General features: G+C 44.2%; 1 non-coding gene across 1 annotated transcript; it reads right to left on the bottom strand.

The window, feature by feature from the left end:
- Positions 1 to 10,245: 10,245 nt before the first annotated feature.
- Positions 10,246 to 10,386, bottom strand: LOC120367690 (U4 spliceosomal RNA). The gene has a single exon (XR_005582009.1). It is a non-coding gene; the product is annotated as a U4 spliceosomal RNA (small nuclear RNA).
- Between the last annotated feature and the right edge of the window lie 1,708 nt (positions 10,387 to 12,094).

Here is a 12,094-nt window from a genome sequence, read left to right on the forward strand (position 1 = left end):
AACTCACTTAACCTGTATCTTCCAAAAACAAAAAAGATTTACGTGCTCAGATTAAAACCGACCTTCTATGAAAGATATGTGTTTGAGACTAATCCAAAAACCACAGCAGTAGTCCTGATATAATGGAAAGCTTCCAGGAGCCTCCGAAGCTCATTTATAGAAACAGACTTAGCTCCCAGCTCAGCCACAAAGCAAGAATGTGGGTAGGAAAAGACAGTAGAGAGAGATACAGAGTAAATCCGATGTTAAAACACTCCTTTCTATCCTAAGTCATTCCCTTGGTGACCCAAAGCCCAAGAAATGACCAAAATCAGTAACAATGTTTCCGACAATAATTACTTACAGTTTAAAATGCTCAGATATTCCATTTATGTTCGCATGAGTCCTGTGAGGAGACATCACCGCCCTGTGTTAACAGGAACCACAGCTCTGTGCCTTGGCTGGGGTGGCAGTGCTCACAGGTGAGGGAGTTAGAGCTCCCGCTAAACCTGTTGGCACCAAATCTGCACGTTCACCATGCACACGGGGGAATCTCAGAACGGCCCCCCCGTTTGGGAACTCTCCTCTGCTTCTCATCGCACTCATAATGAAGGCCACCACGTGTACGTATTCAGAACTTTGAACTTGACCTGATATAGATGTGCCAGGTGGTGCCCTGGGCAGTGAGAATACTGACGTGAAAAGCAGTCCAAAGCAAATTGTTTTGGATAAAGAAGCAGGTTCAGAGGGGTGAAGTGGTTTTCTTAAAGTCACACAGGTGGTGACCAGCTTTGCATAAAGTCGCGGTATCGTAAAACTTCCAGGAGCACTCCCTTGCGGACGGGCTCTCTCCTGCCCCAGAATGTGAGCTTCCAATGGACAGAGATCATCCCTAACTCACGGGCCATTGAGCAACCTGCCTAGAACATGGGTAGATGCTAAAAAATAAACCCCAAGACTCACAAAATGACTTGGGAGTGTAAGTCATTTATTGGGTTATATGAGGTTAAATAGAATATGAGCGAGAGAGGACACCTAGAGAAGTCGATTCTTCGTGGTGTCGTCACGATGCTTATTTATACCTCAACTCATGCCCCAAGTGGACTAAAAGAAATTATTCTGTGTTTTCTCCCAGAGTAATGTGGTATCATAGAGAGCAATCATCTCGTTTAACTTTCATGGCCTGTGACTACTGAATCCTGCAGGCAATTGCCATGCAGTGGTGAGTGTTTGTGTATCTAAACACATCTAAGCAGAGAAAAAGGTCAGTAAAAATCCAGTATTATAATCTTACGGGGCCACCAACACATATGTGCTCTATCACCGATATGTCGTTATGTGGCGTGTGGCTGTACAGCTCCAGAGAGGTGTTATGATCCTCTTAACCAGAGTCTTGAGGGATGAATATGTTGTTGTCATTGTTTTGGATAAAGAAAGAAATTCAGGGCTGGGTGCAGTGGCTCACGCCTGTAATCTCAACACTTTGGGAGGCCCCGGTGGGTGTACCACTTGATGCCAGGAGTTTGAGACTAGCCTGTTCAACATGGCGAAATCCTGCCTTTACTACAAATGCAAAAACTAGCTGGGCATGGTGGTGTGTGCCTGCAGTCCCAGCTACTTGGCAGGCCCCGAAGCAGAGAACTGCTTCAGCCTGGGAGGTGGAGGCTGCAGGATGATGCCATTGTACTTCAGCCTGGGTGACAAGAGTGAGAGGAAAGAAAGAAAGAAAAGAAAAGAAAGAAAGAAAGAAAGAGGAAGGGAGGGAGGGAGGAAGGAAAGGAAGAAAATAAAGAAGAAAGGACGGAAGGGAAGAAAGTAAAAAGAGAAAGGAAGGAAGGATGAGAGGGAGGAGGGAAGGAACGAAGGGAGGGAGGGAGAGAGAAAAAAGGAAAGAAAGGAGGAAGGGAAGGAAGGAACGGAGAAAGGGAAGGGAGGAAGGGAGAAAGGAGAAGAGAGAGACGTTCAGAGGGGTGAGGCGGTGTTCCCTAAGCCACACAGGTGGTGAGCAGTTAGCTAGCTGCCCCAGAGTCTGTTGAGTGAATCAGTGCTCCTGGCACTCTTTCTCACTGCTTCTCCATCCAGGACTTTGGAGACAAAACATCACAGCCTCCTGTTGGTAGGTGAGTGGGGAGCTGAGTGACAATGGAGGGGCCTCCACCTGGCCCACGGGCAGGAGAGCTCACAGTGCTGTGAGTGGCCCCTGCAGGTTTACGAAGACCGGGGCTAGGTGACCTGAGAGCAGGTCACCTCCCACGACGTTGCCCGTGGTAAGCCACGGGCTGCACATCTGGCTGTTGATACAGTCACTGAGTGGAAAGACAAGTAAAGCGGCCGAAGTTAATGATGTGTCGCCTTGTTAGGCAGCGCTGGCCACGCCTCATTAGATGTAAAAGAGTTAGCTGAGACAGGGTGATTATCAGAGACTGTAAAACTGTTGTATCAGAAGATAAAAAAGCCAGTATCAAAGAGAAATAATTAACTACTTAATAGGGCATGTGTGGAGCGGCTTGGTCCCTGGAATGAGACTCTGAGAGGCTGCAGGGGGCCTTTCAGTGGGGTGGGGTCTCCACAACCTGAGCCACTTGGGATCACACCTTCTAACTGGACTTTGAGTGTGGACTGTTAGCAAAGGAGGGAAGCCACGTGAGAAAAATCAAGGTTATCCCACATAAACTATATTGATGGGAACTTCAATTTCTTTTTTTCTTTTTCTTTTCCTTTTTTTTTTTTTTTGAGAGAGTCTTGCTCTGTCACCAGGCTGGAGTACAGTTGTGCAATCTTGGCTCACTGCAACTCCCTTCCTGGGTTCAAGTGATTCTCCTGCCTCAGCCTCCTGAGTAGCTGGTACTACAGGCACTCGCCACCACGCCAAGATATTTTTTGTATTTTTAGTGGAGAGGGGGCTTCACCATCTTGTCCAGGATGGCCTCAACCTTTTGACCTTGTGATCAGCCCACCTCAACCTCCCAAAGTGCTAAGAGTACAGGCAGGAGCCACCGAGCCCGGCTGTACCTCAATTTCTTTTAACTCATGTATTTGTTGGTAATCTTCTGAATGATTAGAGGTAAGTGAAGATGTTCATCTATGTCTTGGAGCTCTTGGTCTCAGCAGGAGGCTGGTTAAGAGAATCAAAGGATCTCTGTGAGGCTGTACACTCAGGCACTGCATAGTGGTGCCTTAGTTAGTGATGGGCAGCATATTCGCTGACGGTCCCATAGGATGATAACATGAGTCTGTACTGTACCTATTCTATGCTTAGCCACGCAAATGCTTACCGTTGTGTTACAGTGCCTACAGTATTCAGTGAGGCCACATGCTGTATAGATTTGTAGTCTGGGAGCAAGAGGCTATGCTCTGTAGCCTCGGTGTGTAGGAGGCTGTACCATCTAGGTTTGTGTAAGTTCACTCTACAGTGTTTTTGGAGCAACAAAATTGCCAGACAATGCATTTCTCAGAATGTTTCCCCACCACGAAGTAACGGATCACTGTATTTATTACCTGGGAAGCTACCTACTGAAACATTTTTTATGAAAAGAAATGCCAGCCAGGCATGACTCACACCTGTAATCCCAGCACTTTGGGAGGCCCAGGCGGGTGGATCACTGGAGGTCAGGATTTCAGACCAGCCTGGGAAACATGCTGAAACCCCATCTCTATTAAAAATATAAAAATTAGCCAGGTATGGTGGTGCACGCCTGTAATCCCAGCTACTCAGGAGGCTGAGGCATGAGAATCACTTGAACCTGGGAGTCAGAAGTTGTAGTGAGCCGAGATTGCGCCACTGCACTCCAGCCTAGGTGACAGAGTGAGATTCTGTCTCAAAAAAAAAAAAAAAAAAAAAGAAATGACATCAAGTTGGGTTGTTTCTGTGAAGCCCTTGGCACAAGTAAGGAGCTAACCAAAGGAGGCTATACACTCTTGTTTCTATAATTTTTATGATTTAATTAATTCTTGCTTTAGAGATGGGATCTTGCTCTGTTGCCAGGCTGAAGTGCAGTAGTGCAATTATGGCTCACTGCAGCCTCCAACTCCTTGGGCTCAAGTGATCCTCCCTCCTCAGGCCCCCGCAGTATGGGGATCACAGGCATGAGCTACCACAGAGGCTGCTGTTCACTTTTCCCCTCCCTTCCTCCCTTCCTTTCTCTTTCTCTTCTTTGTCTCTTTTATTGCCTAATTTTGTAGCTAGCAGAAGAAGAAACTTCCTGGGATGGATTATAAATTGCGTTGCTCTGTATTTATCAGATTATTTCGTTAGAACTCTATATTTATACAATTTCTGTCAACGTCCCTCCCAGAGGCATTATTTCATACACTTAACCTCAGTAAAAATTCAAAACTGGTGAACAGGGCCAGGCACAGTGGCTCAGGCCTGTAATCTCAGCGCTTTGGGAGGCCAAGGTGGGCAGATCACTTGAGGTCAGGAGTTCGAGACCAGCCTGGCCAACGTGGTGAAATCCTGTCTCTACTAAAACTACAGAAATTAGCTGGGTGTGGTGATGTGTGCCTGGAATCCCAGCTACTTGGGAGGCTGAAGTAGGAGAATTGCTTGAACCCGGGAAGCAGAGGTTGCAGTGAGCCAAGATTGCACCATGGCACTCCAGCCTGGGTGACAAGAAGGAAACTGTCTCAAACAAAACAAAAGTCGTGAAAAGAAAGGGAGAGGGAGGGAGAAAAACAAGGGTTCAAATGCTGCACAATAGTGGCATGACTGGTGGCTGAGTTGTACAGCAGGAAAGACGGTTATAGTATTTTTGTTTATTTGCTTGGTAAAGAAAGAAGAAGCATAGAACTATGTTTCCAAAAGACGCTTAATCCAAAAAGGAGAGGTTCAAGGCCCTGCGATATTTACTGTCTTGTATAACTTCATTTTACAAAGGGATTTTTTAAAAAAGACTAATAAATGTAGCATGTTAACATTTTACCAAATAGGTCACAAGAGATTCTTAGCACAAAAGCACAAACGATTTCCTGAGCCTGGTAAAAGCACCAATTGAAACTTTTACAAAGCTGACATTTTAGAAATGTAGATGGTTTTGAAGCCTAGGTTTGTAGCAGTTCAAATGAAGACTTTAGTTCAGTTCAAGAAATTTAGCTAAGAAGAAAAAAAGAAATTCTATTTTCTCAATGAGTCAAGCCCCACAGATTCATACCTAGAACAATGTTAGTGATTCTTGTGCTTTTCAAGTCATGATCTCCTTGAAGAATAGGATTTCTTAAAATTATTTTTAAATTGAAATTTCAGCCAGGTATGGTGGTTCACACCTATAATCTTTGGGAGGCCGACATGGGTGGATCACTTGAGGTTAAGAGTTCGAGATTAGTCTGGCAAACACAGTGAAACCCCAAGTCTACTGAAAGTACAAAAGTTAGCTGGGCATGGTGGAGGACACCTGTAATCCCAGCTGCTTGGGAGGCTGAGGCAGAGAAATGGTTTAAACTCGGTGGGGCAGAGGTTGCAGTGAGCTGAGATTTCAACACGTCACTCCAGCCTGGGAGACAGAGCAAGACTCCATCTCAAAAAAAAAAAAAAAAGAAATTTCTGCTAGGTTAAAAAAAAAATCACAGATATAGACATATGCATGAAGTCTTTTTAACTCTCTTCAAAGGATTCAAAAACTATGTTATACCATTCAGAAAAAAATAATAAGCTCTCTAGGTAAAGTCCATTAACTCAGGTTAAGAAATGTTAGCCTAGATTACAGGTGGCTCACACCTGTAATCTCAGCATTCTGGAAGGCCGAGGCGGGCAGATCACTTAAGGTCAGGAATTCGAGACCAGCTTGGCCAACATGGAGATGCCCCATCTTTATCCAATACACACACACACTCTCTCTCTTTCTCTCTCTCTCTCTCGCTCGCTCGCTGGGTGTGGTGGTGGTACGTGCTTGTAGTCCTAGCTACTTGCTACTCGGGAGGTTGAAGCAGCAGAATCTCTTTAACCCAGAAGGTGGAAGTTGCAGTGAGCCCAGATCTGGTCATTGCACTCCAGCCTGGGTGAGAGGCTGAGGCTCTGTCTCAAAAAAAACCAAAAATGAAATGTTAACTTAGAAATATCCAAAAAGAAAGTAGCAAATAAATCCATATTTCATTCTGTCATTTAAAATTCATCAAGAGTTGAGCATAAATAAGGAGAGATAAGGTTTTATTTAAAGTAGAATTAATTTTATTCAGTTAATTTATTTTAGGACCTTGGTGCAGAATTTCCATTTCTGGTTGGATATAATAATTTGATTTTTGAAGCAGAACAAATGAGTAGAGTTTCCGTCTCATAAACATGGTAAAGAAAGCTGCTCCACATTTACTGCTTTCTGTTTAATGTTTTGGAAACAGCAGCTTGAAAGACTGGAAACCCTCGAGCTAAAAATGAGCTTTCAGAAAACAGTCCTCTTCTGCCCTCATCTTTCTTCTAGCCAGCAAGGAAGATAGAGTGATATTTCCCAAATGGGAATGCTGTGAAAGGCGATGAGCTGGTGGGGAATGCTTTCGAGAGCTGGATTTTATCGGTGACTCCCACAGTTTTCCTTATACATCTTCTCAGCCCTCATATTTTCCCATTACAAATTACAGCATTTTGGAAAAACTATCTTATTCCCTTGAACGTATCCACTGCCAATTGTAAGTTGAGTTTAAATTTATGCCATTTGTCCTGCGAGAAAGGAAACCAGAAATCAGACAGTGTTAACACTCCAAAGCCCTACCCACCGAATTCAACCTCTTCTTTTTTTACAGACGAGGCAAGTGAGATGGAATGAATCCTCAAGCTTGTGCGTTCACTTCATGTCAGGGCTGGGATTGACATCTAGGGTGGCCCCACTTTCTCTTTCTCCTTCCTCCCTTTCTCTCTCCCAAAGTGCTAGGATTACAGGTGTGAGCCACTGCACCTGGCCAGGTGGCCCCACTTTCTATATTGTTTTCACAGAGATGCCAGAACCAGTCCAGGGCAGGGGCCAGCAGCAGTGAATTCTATAGACTAAGTTCATCAGAAAGTATATTTGCTCATTCCTCAGTCTCCCCATATACAAAATGACAGCCCAGACAAAGACCGTGGTCACAGCAGGTTTATTCATACAAAACTACTGCTCATGCCTGCTGCAAAACACTCTGATTTGTAACTGGTGATGAGAAGTCACTTGATAAGCTTTCTTGGGGGCTGTTGTCGTGTTTAAGGTGAACGCAGTCCCACGTGGAGGCGTGGAGGCTGAAGAACCCACCCACACTGGCTCTCTGAAACTGAGTAAGCCTAGAAGCCCAGAAGAAACAGGATGAGAGGGCAATTGATTTACGTGGAATCTCATTTTCTCAATCATTGCCAGGCAGCTCCAGATTCTCCTTTGAGAGTCTTCACCCTTTGACATTAGCGTTGTACAAACCAGGAGAGAGGAAAAGAAGGAAAGAGCAGACGTTTTCAGAACGTGGGAAACGAAACGTCTGTTGTCCCCACAATGTTATAGACTTATAGCCAGAGAAAACCAGGGTGTGAGGAGAATTTCCTTTTTTTCTCCTGCCTGAGAATGCACTGGAACTCTTGGGCCTGAGCTTTCAAATCCGTTCCTGAGCTATCAGCGAGGATGAGCTGGAGGGCCTCAGTGGAGCCCTGTGGCCACGTTGCCCTCTACAAGATAGACCCTTATGTTACTCCTGCTCAAAGCTTCAAAGCCTCAAAGCCCAGCCCTGATCTGCCACACAGCCAGGAGCACCAGATAGGAGGTACAGTCCCCGCAGCTCCCAATCATCAAAGGACATTAACAAGCTGGAAATTAGGCAGACCTATCATTTGTTTGAGAACCACTGAAAAAAAATCCCCAGCATAGTCCATGTCCTTCATCTTGGCTTTGTCTTGTCCTTTTAATTTAAGATTGTGGAGAAATGGATTTAGGGAAGAGATATCAGCTCCTCCTCCCTGGAGACACCGATATTGACTAACACCAAAAAAGCAAATAGTATCAGATAACCTACTAAAATAAAGCAGGGAAAGTCATTATACTTTTACTTTATTGATCCATTTCCTGGCTACATGGGGGGAGGGGGGGAAAGAACTTACATTGTTGAAGCTGGCAATCTCTAAGGCTACAACAACATGTTGTTAAAAAGTGTTACATTTATCTGCACACCAGTAACAAGACATTATACTGAGCAGGAGCTGTGTTAAGTAGTCCAGGGATATGCCTGACACGAAATAAGCAGTACTGGGCTAGGCGAGAAAGGAGAATAACCGCGTGAGGACGGGATGTGTGCATTTTAAAAAAACCGTCGGACAGGCTTTCTGAATAGATCAAAATACATTTCAGAGGCTTTCTTTTGATTTTGTAGTAATGACTTCCAAATACATTTCTATGATAGCAACATCTTTTAAATAGGTCTGAGGACAGGATTCATGCCAGCCTTGTTCAGTCTTGCACTAACTTCATTCAGTATTTGTGCGTAAATGAATGGTACCGATTAAGTTCACGTTTAACTTTGATAATTGGACTAATTTATAAATCATTACTAAGGAAAAGAAAAACATGAAAAGTTGCAAGGATTAACATTTTCTAGTCTACACACATGCATACATATAAACCTATATGTATATACATATATGAACACATATATGCACACGTATGTATACACACTACATATATATTGCCGCAAAGACATTTTTGTTTGACAGCCTCCTAGTTGCACATTTGACATTTGCAAAGAAATACATTTGCCAGGAAAAATAATTTGGATTCAATCGCTTTCGTAAAGTCACAGTTTCCTTTGTGGTATTTAAGATAGTGTTAGTACAAAGGTTTTCACAGGCCAGCAGCTTCTCACTCATTCTTTTTGACAAGAACTTTCCCAATCAATCAATTAACTAACAAGCATGTATTAAGGCAGGGGTCCCCATCCCCTGGGCCATGAACCACTAGCGGACCAGTAGCCTGCTGGGAACCAGGCTGCACAGCAGGAGATGAGTGAGTTTCATCTCTATTTACAGCCACTCCCCATCACTCACGTTACCGCCCAAGCTCCGTCTCCTGTCCCTGAGAACCCCCACTTGACTTCCTGCCATGGAACAACACACAGGCTTGCAGCTGTGTCCCTCCTATTTCTTTCTTCCTTTCTGTGGCAATGGACAAGGTGTCCTTTATCCCTCCGAGGAAGCTGTCCACCTCCTGCCTAATCAGCCGGAAGCATTAGATTCCCGTAGGAGCTCAGACCCTATTTGTGAACTGCACATGCGAGGGATCTAGGCTGTGCGCTTCTTATGAGAATCTAATGCCTGATGATCTTTCACTGTCTCCCGTCACCCCCGAGATGGGACTGTCTAGTTGCAGGAAAACAAGCTCAGGGCTCCCAATTATTCTGCATTATGATGAGTTGTAGAATTATTTCATTATGTATTACAATGAAATACATATATTTCCAGCTCCCCTGCACCCCCGTTTCAGGGGCCTATCCTGCAGGCACAGGTAGCCCCTCACCCGGCAGCTCATTTCCCATCCGGAGGTGTTCTTTCTTTAAAGAGATGAAAGCGGGCATCTGCCTATGTAGAGACTGGCAGTTTCCACGTTTCCTGAGGTGCAGGGCACAGTGCTGGCTGCTCTGGGGCATTAAAAACTTAAGAGATGACATGACTCCTGCTGTGAAAGAATTTACCATGTGGTGAGAGGCCCGAAAGCAGTGCCCCGCAATGGTGCAGGAGCCTGTTCTCCCTCATGCTGGAAGCTCCTTGCTGGGCGCTGCAAAGAGAAGGATCCTGCCTTGGAGGAGGAATTTAGAACACTGTGAACCAAGGAGAGATTGTAAATGAGGTGAATGGATAACTTCTCAGAGAAAATAAGGATTTGAGCTAAGCAGAAGCCGAAATCTTGGCCCAACATTAGCAAAACTGAAATCACATTTTGGAGATGCATTACTTTTTAAAAAGTATTTATTTATTTAATGCAGCCACTAAATTTATAATTTAAAACTAGTTATAAATTTTATAATTATATTTTTATAATTTATGTTTATATTTTAAATGTTTTATATACTTTTTATATCTATTTTTTCTTTAATTTTTTTATAAATGATTTTTAAATGTATTATAATTATGGAATTTCATTTTTATTGACAGGGTCTTGCTCTGTTGCCCAGGCTGCAGTATAGTGGCACAGTTATAACTCACTGTAGCTTCAAACTCCTGGGCTCAAGCAATCCTCCCACCTCTGCCTCCTGACTAGCTAGGATTACAGGTGCATACCGCCACATCTGGCTAATTTTTATTTTATTTATTTTATTTTTATTTTTAAAATTCAGTCTCTGTAGTGACTGTCAAAAATTGCCAATGCCAACTATATTTCAAGTCGTCATGGCGGGGTATTGGAAAAAGTTTTCAATTAGCAATAATCTCGCCTCAGATAAACCTCATTGGCTACTATACTGCCACTGCACAAAGCTATCTGGCTAATTTTTAAAATTTTTGTAGAGATAGGAGTCTCACCATGTTGCCCAGGCTGGTCTTGAACTCCTGTCCTCAGGCTATCCTTTTATCTTGGCTTCCCAAACTGCTTGGGATTATAGATGTGAGCCACTGTGCTGGCCAGCACAACTTCATTAAATAAACAGTTCTGAGTTACAGCGGGGCTGCACAATGGCTATGCGTGCAAGTGGCCACAGTTCCAGGACAGGAGTCAACATTGAGTTTCTTTTCTTTTCTTTTTTATTATAGATTCAGGGGATGCAGGTGGGTCACATGGGTGTATCGTGTATTGCTGGAGTCTGGGCTTGTAGTGAACCTATCACCCTAAGAGTGAATATAGTACCTGGTAGTTAATTTCTCCAGCCCTTGCCACCTCCCTCCCTCTCCCCTTTCTGAGGCCTGCCCTCCTACCCCCCAACTCCTCCACCTCCTGACTCCCCCACCCCCAGTGTCTATTGCTCCCATTTTTATGGTCATGTGTGTCCATTGTTTAGCTCCCCCTTATAAATGAGAGCATGCGGTATTTGATTTTCTTCAAGAGGAAGTGTCTGTGGAGTTAAACCAACTCTGCCTCCACAGGCCTAGAGCCAGCTGCCTTCTCCATTTTCTGTTTCCAGTCCACTGAGAGTGGTGACCAGAGGAAAGAGGCCTGGGAAATTCCAGGTGGTGCTTTGGTATTTTTCTGAATGAATAAAATGATTACTTGCCACAAAAATGTATCACAAAAAGGAGAGAGTTTCTCAGTGAATCTTTTTCTCCCCACTTTTCAACTTCCCTTTGCTGTCACAACTTTTTCAATGTACTTTCCAAGCGTTTAATAGAGTCTTTTGAGAAACAAGCAGGTCAAAGACTTGAAGAAACATATGCCAATACCACTTAGCAAATTTCCTTCCCAGACATCCACTTCCAACCCAACCATCTGCTGCTCTGTCAGCCCAAGTATTTATAGCCTGGTTCTTTGTCCCCATTACCAGGCCTTGCTGCCAGTGCAGTGATTCCAGCTTTGTCTCCCTCCTCTTAGGAAGAAAGAACAAGACAGAGATAACTTCTAACCGTCGTACCATTTTCTTCTGTTCCAGAGAGTATGACAAAGTTACTCTCTCTCTTAAAAAGATTTGTTACCTCTGATGAAGAATTTGCCGGCTTTTCCACCTCCATGGAACCAAAATCACTTCTTGATGTCTCTCTTCTCATTCCAAGAGACCCTCTCAGATGGACTTGGTAATCAGAGTTAAGAACAGTGTCTGTGAAGCCACTGGTATGCAGTCCTATTTTTAAAAGGACAACTTGGGAAATAATATCATTGACCTAGAAAATCACAGGACTCAGAACAAGAGATGGGGACGCTTATGACAACAAAGGCAATCAGATCTATTCATCCTGGCCTAACTAGGAGGCTCTCATCTCTAAAAAGAGCTCATCCCCCTCCATTTAGGCCTGACCCGAGGGCCACACGTCTGTGGTCCTTTGTAGAAACACTTCCTGGCAACATCAACGTCTCCATTCACATCACAGACCAGCTGGTGGATTCACGACCCTTGACAAGGAGTTGGCTTTCAGATCCAGGCCTCCCTCTGCTGGAGTCCTAAAGAGGCCGGGTTCCACCATCCTCATGCCATCCATTCTTCCTCACTTGATCAAAGGGAAACTTGCCAGGTAGCACCCTCCCTCTTGCCCCCACCGCTT

Source organism: Saimiri boliviensis, chromosome 8, assembly GCF_048565385.1.
Source record: "Saimiri boliviensis isolate mSaiBol1 chromosome 8, mSaiBol1.pri, whole genome shotgun sequence".
Lineage (NCBI taxonomy): Eukaryota > Metazoa > Chordata > Mammalia > Primates > Cebidae > Saimiri > Saimiri boliviensis.